This window comes from Chroicocephalus ridibundus, chromosome 3 (assembly GCF_963924245.1).
Source record: "Chroicocephalus ridibundus chromosome 3, bChrRid1.1, whole genome shotgun sequence".
NCBI classification, from domain to species: Eukaryota; Metazoa; Chordata; class Aves; order Charadriiformes; family Laridae; genus Chroicocephalus; species Chroicocephalus ridibundus.
Window position 1 is genome coordinate 61402315 of NC_086286.1, and position 13745 is coordinate 61416059.

Sequence of the window (13745 nt, forward strand, 5' to 3'; positions counted from 1 at the left end):
ATAATCAGTTTCAGTTTTCCTTTTTTTATTCAATTTATTTTTCTGTGTGAAAGAGCTGAGCAAAAAAATCTAGGGGTAGGAGTATAAAGTGAGAAGGGGAAGAATGTATTCAAGAAATCATTGTAGTTGGCAGAAGAGCTGGGTTTAGCTGAAATGCCAGGTTAGATATGAAGTGAATAATGTGGCTTTAAGAAAAGTTCTTTTTTCTTTGAAGAATAAATAGAATGTATGTTTCAGAATTTTACATGTGGTCTCTGCAGCTCTTTAATCCTAAATTGAAGTTTGCAAATGAGTGTCGGATGAATAACATCTTTCTAAATTGAACAATACCTAAAATTGGAATTGCAGATACCCTGTTGCTAAAATGACTCTTTGGGCTTGTTTGCTCTATTTTGCCTTTTAGTTATATCAGCTGAGAAACATCTGTCTTTGCTGCTAAATGACCTCTTCTGACTAGGCCAAGTGATTTTGACAGAATGAACTGTCTTCAGCCCCCATCAGCTGCAGGAAGAAGCTGCTGTAAGTTGCAGCCTTAGAGAAGGGAGGAAGATTGGATGTAAATATACTCAAATTGCTGTTGCATTCAGAAATAGCTTACTCAGACGTACAGGAAAGATTTCCCATACCTGTATTGCTTCAGTGTTTTGAAGGCAGTCATTTCCTTCTCTTTCTTCCCATTTAATCTGATGGTTAATTTTAATTCTGTTCTAGATTTGGTAATTTTAGGAAGATTGGAATGCCGTATTTTGGGTTGTGCCCAAGGGGGGCTCATTAATCCTGAATATCCTCCCTTAACAAATAAAGGAGTTTCTTTGAAGTGCTCTTAGGAAAGCTGTGTTGGTGTTTTCACATGATGGCTGATGTGGGCTCCCTTAAGGACTGGGAAATAAGAGGTGGGCATGGAAATGGAAAGAAGCCAAGAGTTTTCAGGCAGTTGGAATTTGAAAATAATGGTTTCTGCTGTGGGAGAGGGGATGAAATTTTATGAATATGGTATAGTCAGATTTCCTGTTAAATTATGGTTTTTTGGATGAGAAAGACTGAAGAAGTGGATGGGCTTTCCTGCTTTCACATTTCTCAGACCAGATATGTCTCACATGTTGATTTTTAATTTAATTTTAAATAGTGTGATATTAAAAGAAGATTATGGCTGTATATTGAAAACACGTGCCGCCTTTGTATAGAAACTGAAAGTTCTGGATAGTAATTATGCTAGAACCATGCACATAGTTCTGAACATCCACGATAATTTTTTGCAGAGGTATTTGTAGTCATGATTAATCCTACTTCCCTATTTCTGCTCTTATCCATGTGCGTGCATTGTATGTCTGTGGGGTTTTTTTGTGCTGAGATGCTCTAGCATGTTTTCTAGTCTGCCAGTGTGGTGGAAGAATTTGTCCCTTTTGGAGTGGTTGAGAAAAGAGCAGTGAAGATTTAGCAACTTTTGTCTGTTTTGAGTGAGAGGTAGATGAAGGCACTGGGGTTAAACCAGAATTCAACCTGGTTTAAACCCAGGTCGGAATTTTTTTCCTGAGTAAGCCGTAGGGAACTTCATGTTAATATCCAGACATGTTTTTGGAGGTCTGTTCAGTAGAGTTCTTTAGGAGTTACTCCCAAATCTCTGCAAATTTTTAACTTTGTTTAAAACCTGTGAGTATTAGAGCTGATAATCTTTTTAGATCTGCACAACTTTTAATTTTTTTGCAACTGTTATTTATTGTACTTACAAAATATGTTTGTATAAATGCATAATGTTGATCTAAAGAGCAATATTTTTTCTTCTTGTAGAAGTTAAAGTTTAAAGCTGAACAGATCCCTTAATACTTTGAGTTTTTGACTTGCTATGTGTATCTCTTAGTATGGCTGCTATGTGCTAAGTACACTAATAGTTCTGTTTGGAATTACCCTGTTGCAGGGTGTTCTCACCACCACCTTTAACGGGAAATTTACAACTCCTGTAATATTTGTCCTTCTAATTCTAAAATCCAGATGAAGCATGATCCCAGGAGTGTTGTTTTGCTGTTGCAATGTAATCTTTTTCAGATGATACATGATTTAGTTGGAAACAAATTAGCAGCTATGCATGCCTAAAGAAAGCAATTTAATAAACAAGATTTTTGTAAGACCTAATCAGAATTGTAAAATGATACTTGGGAATCAGTTACATTATACAAAAGAGCTGGTGTGAATGTAGGCATGTGCGTGAATTCATGGTTTCCAATCACATTGTTCTCTCAAGTAATACAGGGGCTTTGACCTTTAGTCTGCTGTTTCTTTTAATTTATTACTTACCTGTTAAATTTTTTTAATCAATAATGACAATTTCCACTCATTCTGGTGATTGATTTAAAGTAAAAAAAAAAAAAAAATTGAGTTAAATTCTTATTTTAACTACTGAAAAAAGCTATATTCTAATGCTTTAAATCATCTGTTGCTGGTGAATTTTTGCTTGTTTTGCTCTTTCCCAGAAATTTAGCTCCTGATAGTGTCTGTGTTGATGAGGAAGATCATATAAATGCAAAATAATCACAGGCAGCTCCTCACCAAAATTCTTTTGCTCCAGCTCCGCAATATGGGTGTCTAGTCCAATAGTCCCAGATTCATTATCTGTATCTAGTTGACCCTTGGACTGCGCTGGTGCTGCTGGTATGTCTCTTAACTGGGACAGTGGATTTTTATGATGTTCAACCAACATGATACAGAGACACTTATGGAACGATGGTAATAAAAGGTGAACTGGTTAGTTTCCAGGTAACTCTTAACATTTTGCACTATTTACAGTCAAGTTTTTTGAGCCTCTGTGGGAAGCAATTTCAACATAGAAAACATGTTACAAGAGAAGCAGTTTGTTGGCAGTTGAAGAAGTGACAGGGCTTCTGTTATAGAGCTGAGTTTGCCTTCCAATTATCCTGATCCTAAATATATCCTTTAGGAATTTTACATATATTGGCTCCAGCTAGGGGCATTCCCCTGTTTTCTTATTTAATTAAGACAATTTCTTACCTAATTAAAAAAAAAAAGTTTGGGTTGAAAAGAGAAAATGTTAGATTAATGAGTAAGCTACCTGCTATGAGGCTAGAAACCAATGAATACAGAAAGTCAGTGCTTTACACTTTTTTTTTAATGTCCCAGTGTACTATCACTTGGTTGACTGAGTGAGTAGGGTCACTGATTTTTCTTCTTTTTCTGAGCTTCTTTTCTTCCTGGTGTCGCAGAGGAATGTAACTTCTAAGTCTTTGGTAACCATTTCTCAATGTGGCCAGAACTTTTTGAACTTCCCTTAGTTGCAGTCTCATGTTATGGCTATGGCAGCGGAAAACAACTAACTGCTTTTGTGTTTGCCTGGTGGAGTTTTCCCTTCTGTTATCCTTTTATGTGTCTTTATCCGAGTATCCTATCTATTTTGTATGTGTGTTTTGGTTTGGTGTGCTCCCTCTCCCCATGTTATCCATCAAGAACTCAGAGACCTGCAAAAAGAGAAGAAAATTGTGTTAGAGTCTTCATACCAAAGCAACTTGCGCTGTGTGCCTGGAAGAGAGTGGCAGAGCGCTTTGCAGAAAGGTGTAGGACAGCCATCAGGGATGACAGTAAAAACTGGATGGGTGGGAAGGGAAGAGAGGTTCTGTGTTTTCTAGAGTATCTGCAAGGTTTTAGTGTTACCTGGACTCTGATTTATTCTGGAATTGTGTTCTGGTGAGGTCCATTACAAATGCCAGCAGTAGGTATAATTCAGTTTTTGAAGAGTTGTCAATTGCTTTTCTTGTAATAGTGTAATCTCAGAGCACAGTCTAGAAATTCTAAATATGTTTCATTCAGGAGCACTTGATGAAATTTAGTGTATACGGTTGAATTTGAGAAGTTGAGGGTCTTATTTTTGGACTTCTCTTAGAAATAGGTCAATTTCTCAAAGGCATTAATAGTGTTCCAAGTGATCTAGCAAAAATTTAAGGTGTTTGTTCTGGTTTGGTTTTGTTTTGTTTTTTTTTTCCTATTTATTTAAAGATGTTTGCAGACCCCTTTTTCCTTTTGAAGGTAGGTTTCTGGAAATTTAGAGTACCTTGTTACAGCCCGCAATGCGATTTCTTCTTTTTAAAACTTTCTGGAGGATTTTTCCCCTCCTTTAGTCTACCAGTTTCTGACTCCTAGTCCTATTTCTTGTTGATAATAACTGACATCAGTCTCCCCAAAGTCTTCATGTCTTGTTCCTTGTTAAGAGTGCGTATAATACTTGTTATTATGCTGGTGAAAACCCAGTCACAGAAAGGTGAAGTGTTGTGCTCATGTTTGCATAGCAGGTCAGCTGCTGAGCCAGGAATAGAAGCCCTGTCTTATGACTTAGTGCCCTAACTGCTGGCCTGTGCCGACTCTCTGGAGCACTGGGCTCTTCCAAGAATGTAGTAGCGATGGGGTATAGAAGTAGCTACAGCAAGTGTAGGAGCTTTGCTTCCATCTTTGACAGGGCTTTGAGGCTTATACATAGCTTAAAATGCTGGGGGAGAAAAAAAGCTTTCTAAAGGAGCTCCTAGATAAGTTCTGTAAAGTTACGGTTTGCTTTGCTCTATTTAAAAACAAAAAACTCTAGTTGAAAATAGCTTTCCAGAAGGTTGTTGATGTGGAGGAAAAAAAAAAAGTTCTATGTGTTTGAAAGTCAAACTCTGCTCTACAAATAACCTTAAGAGCAGCCTGTGATTAAATCTTTTGTATATTCAACAACAAACTCATTTTATGCAACCGCAACTATGATAAAATTGAATTAAATGGACCTGCCTCTAAGAAAAGAGACTGAATAGCTGAGTAGCGCATTATTCAATGAATGGAAAACGGGGAGGCTGGCTGAAACGGCTGGGAAATGGTTTTAACATTCTGTCGGGCTAAAGAGCAATTCTGTGAAATCACTGTATTTGTTTCCCCCCCTGCCTCCCCGCCCTCAATTTTTAAATAGCAGTGCTCTTCATACTGTCAGAATTCAGTGTTGTGACACCCCTACTCAAAAGTTATGACAGCAGTGTAATGACAGCTACTGCCTCTTGAGAATCAATCAGGCAATTAATTTTGTAAATGAAATGCTGATTATACAAAGCTTCACATGAGAGGCCCAGTGATTAAAATCAATTTAACAAATTGTTTCAGGTGGGACTTGATTAATAATTTGCCATAAATGCTGAGGATATATGACCAGCATACCTTTTTGTGTGTGCGTGTTAATATAGAACTATATATAACGCTTGGAGTGGAAAAAATCTGGAGCTAACTGTATGTACTTCTGGCTTGTGACCTAGTTGTGATTGGTTATACCGTTTTGTGGGTACACTCATCTCCCCAGTGTCCATAATGTCACTTTCTCAGCTAGTGCTTTCTCTGGCAATTAAATACATCTAATCTTTAATTTTATTTTTGCTAATAAAGCCAAGTAACTGAGAAAGTGTATTCAGATCCACTTGAATATTTACTAGGTTTAGGAAGATTTCTCTTTAAAATTTGAAGTCGACGTGGGATTTCTATCACTTATCCCCCCACCCCCTTCTGTCATTTACTAGTTTTCAGTACTTTCTTCGTTTTCCCCTCCTACTCCAGTACTTCTCTGCAGGGAGCCGTCCTGCAGAGCTCCCCTCATTCCATTCGAGGCTGCTCTCTGCTCCTTGCCTGACGGACACTATTTTTAGTACATCCTTTTCTGTCCGTCTAACCCTGTGTTTGTGTAAGAGCTGTACAAAGTAGGTAAGGGAATTTTTTTTGAGTTCCAGATGGCAGCCATGCACAGTGAGTGAAGGTGTTTACTTGTCTAGGAAGCTGAGAACCTCATTGCCAGACAAAATAGAAGTAACTGGTAGTCTGGGTGGGGCTTTTCTTTTTTTAACTTACAGTTTTCTGGGTTTATGAATGGATTTTCTCTTCCTTGTTGAACCATAGCATTGGCTACTGAGGAGGCCTTAGGGCTGTGAGACATCCTGTAGTGAATCTAGCCTGAGAACTTTAAGATACTATTTTCCCTTGCTATCGGCCCTGCTCTCCTGCCAAGGGATACTATTTGCCTGCAGAAATGGCAGACTGAGAACTGTGCCCATCTCTCTCATGCTCCAGTGCTAAAGCTGTTGTATTGCTGCAAACCCACCCTACACGGACAGTTTTAAGTTCAGAAGCTGGACTGTGGATGGAAGTAGGTAAAGCATGGTTATGATCTGGCAGCAAGTAGGAAAAGCAGCTGGAATCAATGGCGTGTTGTATGGTCACAGATAAGTTTGCTAGGAGACATCTGTAAGAACCCCTAAATTCTGCTGCACTAGACATTACTTTTAACTTGTTGGGGAGTATTTTTTCTAGGGGACTAGAGCTGCTGCATGCCTAAGGGAAGGTGGTCTCTGTATGGAGCATCTGAGTTGTGGCAAACAAATATAAAGACAGGAAGATAATTCCCAAGTAATTCTGGAAGAAGTTTGAAATCAAGAAGGTGGGTTACAGGAGAAGGCTGAGAGTTCAAGCGTGATGGGGACAGATGACACACCTTCAGTTGATTTCAGAGCAGTCAGCATATAACCTGTATGTCAGTAGTTGGTGGTGACAAAGGCAACTTGAAGGGCAGCAGTTCTGAGCTCTATAGCCATGTGAACTCGTCAGATTGTTTTGGCCATCAGATGTGATAAATGTGTCTAATTGCTTTTTGATGTTGTCTTAACCTTTGTGAGCACTCATAGTGGCAACTGAAGAGTTTAGTTGTGTATACTTCATTAAAAACAGGTTTCTTTTCTTTGCTGTGTTCATTGTGATTTGTTCTTTCAATAGTCATTTAGGTTTATCTATCTACAAAATAATAACTAGAGAATGGCTGACTCACTGACCTTGCAGTTTTCAGGTTGTGTTAAAGAGGACCCAGAAGAAAACTGGAGAACAGGCATGCATACATCCTTCTACTCAGCCCCACAGAGACACTTGCTTGTATAGTTATTTGTAAATGTTCTAGTGGAGTAGTAGTTCATTTTTGGTGGGACATCACTTTGATTTTTTTTCTCTTTCCCCTTTCTAAGTACTTTCAGTTTTGAGTGGGAAATTATCTTTCTGATGTCTCCCTGCAGCTGAAATTAGACAATGTGCAAAACCTTTAAGACAAGGAAAATTGCTATTTTTGTTTAATCTCAGCCAGTGTATGCTTCTTCATTCGCTGGATTTTCCTTCATCATAGGCTTATGTTGAACTTGGCTCTTTGGTTTTGCTTATTTCTTGTTGTGTTTGTGCAACTGGCTTCTTTTATTTAAATTTTATTGAAGTACAGACAGTTGGATTCCTACTTAAAAAAAATAGGAAGCATGTTTGCCAGTCACCTCTTAGATTTCACTATTAATGGAAGACAGAATTTAACGCTATACATTAATACTTTTGTAAAGGTTGATTGTATCTTTCTCAAATGGATATTTAAAACACGTGTAACGAGAGTTGTGTTTTGATACTCACGCTTTTGTCGTGTAAAAATGTTGGCTGAGGAGTCCTTATACATGTTCATACAAATGATGGCATTATCTAGGAATGGATTATCTTTTCCCCAGTTGTGTCCTCATGCCAGCTGTGTCATTGTATTATAGTGAATACTTGTGATTATCTCTAGCGATAAATTTGTAACTTGGTGCCTGACCTAGAGCTGAGAGCTCCATGCCCATCTTTCTTGGAATGTTGGTAGCTGATTGTCAGCTGTCTTTATTATGAGGTTTCAAGGCTTTGGTATTAATAAAGAGGCTTTTTTTTTTTTTAATGCGGAGACAGAAACTTTGGCTGCAGATCAATGAATAAACAAAGAGTTATTGTATTCAGTAGCTCTAGGAGTTTGAGGGCAAGCCTACTCGAAAGTGTTGAGTTCATGTTGTTTTGTTATAGGCACAAATGATGTAGCATCAGTTGTTGGGATGTGCTGTGGCTTATAGTCCCTTTAAATTGCAGCATTTGGTGTTGTCAGCCAAACCAAGGCTTCTTTCAATTTTTTTTGTTTAAACAAACAAAAAAGCACACTTTCACTTGAAGAGTAGTTATATCTCATGTGAATACTCTTGTCTTGTAGTGAATTGCTCTGCCTGCCTTGTGTAAGAGCTCTATCGTCACATCTGAATCCCACTGTGCCCCTTGTAAAGTGTCTTGTACTCTCCCCTGCCTTGAGACTTCAGTGGTGGGGTTCTTTGTGGCATCTTTAAACAGTTAAGTTGTTCATATTCATATGACCATTGTTCATATTCATAAATGTATTTCAAATAAAGATTTTGGTGTTAGAAGTGAATTGTACATTGATAACTTAATGGAGTATGTGTAATGCATGCGTAATATCAGTAACGTCCCAAAAGGAAGAGCCAATACGTCTTGATCAGACTGCTGCTCAGGTTGCCCTAGTGTGCACCCTTCCTCATATCTAAACAGAGACGAGATACCTAGGGAAACACTGGTTAAGTGATGAGAGAAAACAGTAGTGGGTTTTGGGGTTTGTTTTCCCCCCCCTCTCCACCCCCCCCACTTTAGAAACGGTAAAATTGAATGTCCAGGTATTTCAGGGTTAGGTGATTTATTTCATTGTTTTGGCTATGAGGAGAGAAGTGGTGGTGATACTGAGGTTACAAGTGGGTGAAGGATATTAATTCTTCTGCATATAGGAGGGATGCTGAATTTATGCATTCATTTACACAAAACATTGAAAAAAAAGGAGCAGATAACAGAAAAAGGTTGTCAGTTACTATTTGTAGGCAATGTAGGCTTTTTCACATTCTATCTTAATGGTTGGACTGTCAATCTAAAGACCGAGAATGAAACCTTGGTCCTATTGAAATCATTAGCAAACCTTCCGTTGGGTGTTTTAATGCGCTCACAAGGCACATAATAGGCAAGACTCTTATGAAATGCTCTGTTCTTACAAAGCTTGATACTACATGTTCAAATGAATCTGATACTGACACAAGATAGGCACTATAAGAAGGGGGTTATAAATTACAATATTACTGTGGACTGAAGCAAAGAACAAGACTGAGGTATTTTGAGGAACTGCAGATCTATGCAAAGTTTAAATGAAATGCAGCAAGTTGAAGTGGAGGTGCAGAATCAGAAGCAAAAGGCAGAATTCATTGAGACTTGCCTGGCAGAATATAGCAGTAAAAATAGCATGAGCAAACAGTAGCTAAACTGGTAAAAAGGTAATGTGTGTATTGGGAGTAAAATAGCACTAGAGAAAAACTGGACTCTTCTGTAAAGGAAGGGAAAGGAAATAAATGGATATTGATGACAGCAGTGTCACTAAAATAACAGTTAAAAAGTAATTAAAACTTTGCTGTACAGCATGTAATAAAATTAAGTAAAGGCACGGAAGATGTGAAAACATACACATCATCCATTCATGGTCATACATGCCCACTGGGTTTCAGAAGAATGTGATGCAGTTACAGCAATGCTGTCATTTTTGGAAAATGTTAGAGAGCTGGTGTGGAAAGGTTGATTGTTGATCCCTACAACATGAAGAGGTTGATACTTGTCATAATCACCCTGTCACACAAAGCTTGTCTTTGAAAACTGCTGGAACCGATGTTAAAGAAAATGTTTGAACTTAATAGATGTTAAAGGAACTTTTAGATAAGATTATAATGGGTATTTCTCCACTAACAACTCCTTCTCAATAACTTCTCAAAGCATTGTGGTTGAAAGAAACTGGTGCTATCAAAATGAAACTTTCAGTTTAAAAGTATGCCAAAGCTGAAAACTGTGCATGCGTTGAAGTTGGAAAAAGTTATAATTAAATTTTTACCTCCACTGTATGGGACACATGGTACTGGGTGAGCAGCTCTTAAATGTATGGCTCCAGGTCTTTCTCACTGTGCGCTGTTCTGAAGACAAAATTTGTTCTTTTGTTAGAGAGTTTTCTATGGTATTGATCATGGTCATATTAAATTCTAAAATCACCTCTCCGGTAAAGAAATGATGATGTTTTTTGTTTTTACAGTTGGGAAACTGAGGCATTGCTGTGGGAAGTTTGGGTGGCCTGTTTATGATGGCTGTAGGTTAAATTTTCTGGAACATCCACCTTCTGAAAACAGCTTCAAGGCACATCTGTTGTCAAATTCTCAAATTCAAAAGTAGTTGCAGTTATAGATAGATAAGCAGCATTTTCTGCAACTTAAATCCTGTGATTTCAAGTCAGGTAATGAGGGATGCATTAGATAGTAAATTTCAATTTTATTTTTTTTTTGCTTTAATGAAAAACTGTGGCAGATGCAGGGGTAGACTCCAGTTCTGCCTGAGCAGCATACCGCTACCTTAATGGTAAGACCATCTTCTGCTTTGTTCACTACCCATACAATAGGTGAAGTGTTTGGTCCAATACTGCACAGCAGCCCATTCGCTGAGCTGACCTCCACTGATGCCGAGAGCAGGCACATCTGCTGCCCGTGAGGACAAGAGTGTGACCATGTATTTAAAGACTGATACAGTTACATCTGTGAAGGAGACATGTTTACTGTTACAAGGGCAAACTTAATTCCAACAGTTCTTAACACTGCAATGGCAATGTTTCTTAAATCTGGGGAAGAGCTGGCTATTTGTTTTTGGTTTGCCTTGCAGAAATACAGAATCATAGAATGGTCTGGGTGGGAAGAGACCTTAAAGATCATCTAGTTCCAACCCCACTGCCATGGGCAGGGACACCTCCCACTAGACCAGGCTGCTCAAAGCCCCATCCAGCCTGGCCTTGAACACCTACAGGGATAGGGCACCTACAGCTTCTCTCAGCAACCTGTTCCAGTGTCTCACCACCCTCACAGTAAAGAATTTCTTCTTAATATCGAATCTAAATCTACCCTCTTCCAGTTTAAAACTGTTACCTGTCCTCCTATCACTATACTCCCTGATAAAGAGTCCCTTTCCACCATTCCTGTAGGCCCCCTTTAAGTGCTGGAAGACCAATATAAAGTTTACCCGGAGCCTTCTCTTCTCCAGGCTGAACAACCCCAGCCCTCTCAGCCTGTCCTCATAGGAGAGGTGCTTCAGCCCTCTGAGGTCCTTCTCCTCAGAGCTGCTCTCAGTCCATTCTCCGCCCAGCCTGTGTTTGTGCTTGGGGTTGCCCTGATGCAAGCTGACAGCCACTGAACCACTGGTGGGTGTCTTAACCTTGAACTTCACTGTACAGACAACTGGGATCTAATCTAAAGGGGGGCAGAAATAGCAGTGGTGAATTGCCACCTTCTGTAGGGACTGGTCAGAGCATGGGATGAGATGTGCTTCCTCGCTGGGTCTCTCTGTCTCTCTGCTCCAGTCCTAAAGATGATCAGAGGATTCTTCTGTAGTGTTTGTTCTTCCCCTGAGACCTTGGAGGGAGGAGGGAACAGGCACCACCAACAGCTAGAGTGGCTTTCTCTGGGTTGTCTCAGTAATTTGCCTGGGGATATTTACTGCTCTCTCAGTCTAGCCATCTCATATTCATTATCTCCAGTCCTTGATCCTGGTGCCTCAATCACAGTGTCCACAGTAAGCTCTGAGTACGCCCAGGTCCCTTGTTACCCATATCCCGTGACCACAGCCCCCTCAATTTCAGCGTTGTATGGGTCATCTACAGTCTGGAGTTTCAGCAATATCTCAGGCTCTTTATCCTTCCACCTTTCTGAAGTGGAGGGATGTCACCTGAGGGAAAGGGGAGCAGCCGTCCTGGGGAGGACAAGGAGAAGTGAAGAGATGGCAGGCTGATGAGAAGAATGGGAAGAAGGTTGAAGTGGTGGTGAGGCTCACTCTCCTAGCACGCACACACACACACACACACACACACGCACAAAAGAAACCCTCCACTGCTTGGCGGTCACTAGTGCAGAGGACAGAGACTCTTTGGCCTGTATCTGTGTCACCTCCTGACCTTGTTTCCTCCTCTTCCCTTCAACTCTTCCTGCCCCACTTCTGTCTCCGCTCTGTCTCTGTGGCTTTTCTTAACCCATTGTCCCTCTCCCTTTGTCTGGCAAATTGGAGGCCACCTCCATACACCTTGTGACTCTTCTGATGAAGTCTCACTGTGCCACTTGCATGTTCCCATTTCTTCCTCCTGTGCTCCTCACGGTCTGGTGACATTCAGGTGCTCTCTCTACAGGGGTGCACACCTCGACTTTGTTGAAAGTCCAATGTCACCCCGGCAAATTAAAATTCTCTGCCCCAAAGCGTGGTATTCAAGAGGTATTTTTAAGTGTTTTATGTAAGAACATAAACGATGTATTTTTCTGTGACCTCATTCTAAGACATAGCTGAACTGTTTCTGCTGAATTTTCCAAAGAATTTCAGCCTCAGGCATACATATGGCCTGGAAAATTTCAGCCTAAATGCTTGAAGTTTGGCAAAGTTTATGTGCACCTGAAAATAGTCTTGATAATGGAGAGTGTCAGCCTGTTTTAGCTGTGTAGCTGTCTGTGTGCCTTGTTTATAATTATATTTAAATATTGGATGCGGAACAGAAAATATTACACTCAAAATTAATTAACATTGAATTTGAGTAAATGTTGTTATTGGAGTTGAGACCTGGAAATAATATCCTGAAACAGAAGATGATGGCATTGAACAATGCTGTTGGGCTTCGTGAGAATCTTGTGAAGGAAACTCAAGACTTGCTTTGAACAAGGATTTATATTTGAGAAGATGAATATGACAGGTGATGCACAGGGTGAACATAAAAACACAGAAATAAGCATAGATAAAGTATCTTGGTCTATAGGAGGAAATTTAAGTTGTCCCCCTGGGAGCCCTATAAGAAGGAATCTCTAGTTCATCTGCGGAACCTTTGTGTTTGTGTTGGTTTTAACTAAAAGTGTGGTGAAAGTGCATGATGGCCTGAAAAAAAAATAAAAAATGAGAGTGTTGTTATGGGTCAGGTGGCCTGAAGAGGCTGGGGAACCATTGATTTTGAAAAGTATGAAATATAAATAGTAAATTACCCAGGGACATTTAGTGGTGAAAAATAGAAACTTCTAATCTGGCCACAAAGAAGCCAAATAATAAAGGCAAATTTGCTGAGTAATACTCCCCCAAAATTAGAAGTGAATGTGCAATTTGCTATGGTGGCAAAAAAAGGCAGTCCTCTTCTGAAGCGAATGGAGGTGTTGGGTGAGGAGGGGGAGGTTGTTGTTTCTGCCTCCTCAGGTGTAGTGTGTCCACATTTGGAATACTTTATTTGGCTCTGGTGACATTCCTGGCAAATCGGTACTGGTAAGGGTGGGGGGAGACAGTGAAAACAGTGAGGAGGTTTGAGTTATTTACTTGCAGGAAAGACACAGGAAGAACAACATGTAATAGTTCATTAAGCAGTGACTTCTTTGGCGAGCACACACCTTGTGTGTATAGGGGCAAAAAAAAGCCATAGTGCGTTAGTAGTACAAATGGTAATAAAGAGAAGAAATGAGAGAGGTGTGTGTAATTTATTGTCATAAGAACTATTACATCAGAACATAATAACCAAGAAGGACTTGGCCGTGTTACACAGGAGGCTTTAAAGTGAAACTGGTCAACAATACACTGTAGGAAAATATGTACAAAATGTGCCACGGGAAGGAATCCTGCGCCTGGCGGGAGGGTGGGCTGGCTGGCTGAATTAATAGGTCTTTTTTCCCTGGGAGGGGAGGGTGGGGAATATGTCTCTTTCAGGAATATGAGATTGTGATAGGCTTTTTAAAAGTTCCCCCCCTCCCCCCCCCCGCCCCTTTCTTCTGTGAATATAACTGGCACTCAGGAATTAAAAAATGGATGTCATATTAACAATACAG

The 13745-nt window shown here is 39.8% G+C and overlaps 1 protein-coding gene across 4 annotated transcripts in view; it reads left to right on the forward strand.

Annotated features, from left to right (window-relative positions):
- Positions 1-13745, forward strand: part of ARID1B (AT-rich interaction domain 1B) — a 335932-nt gene that overhangs the window by 19262 nt on the left and 302925 nt on the right. The window lies entirely within an intron of this gene.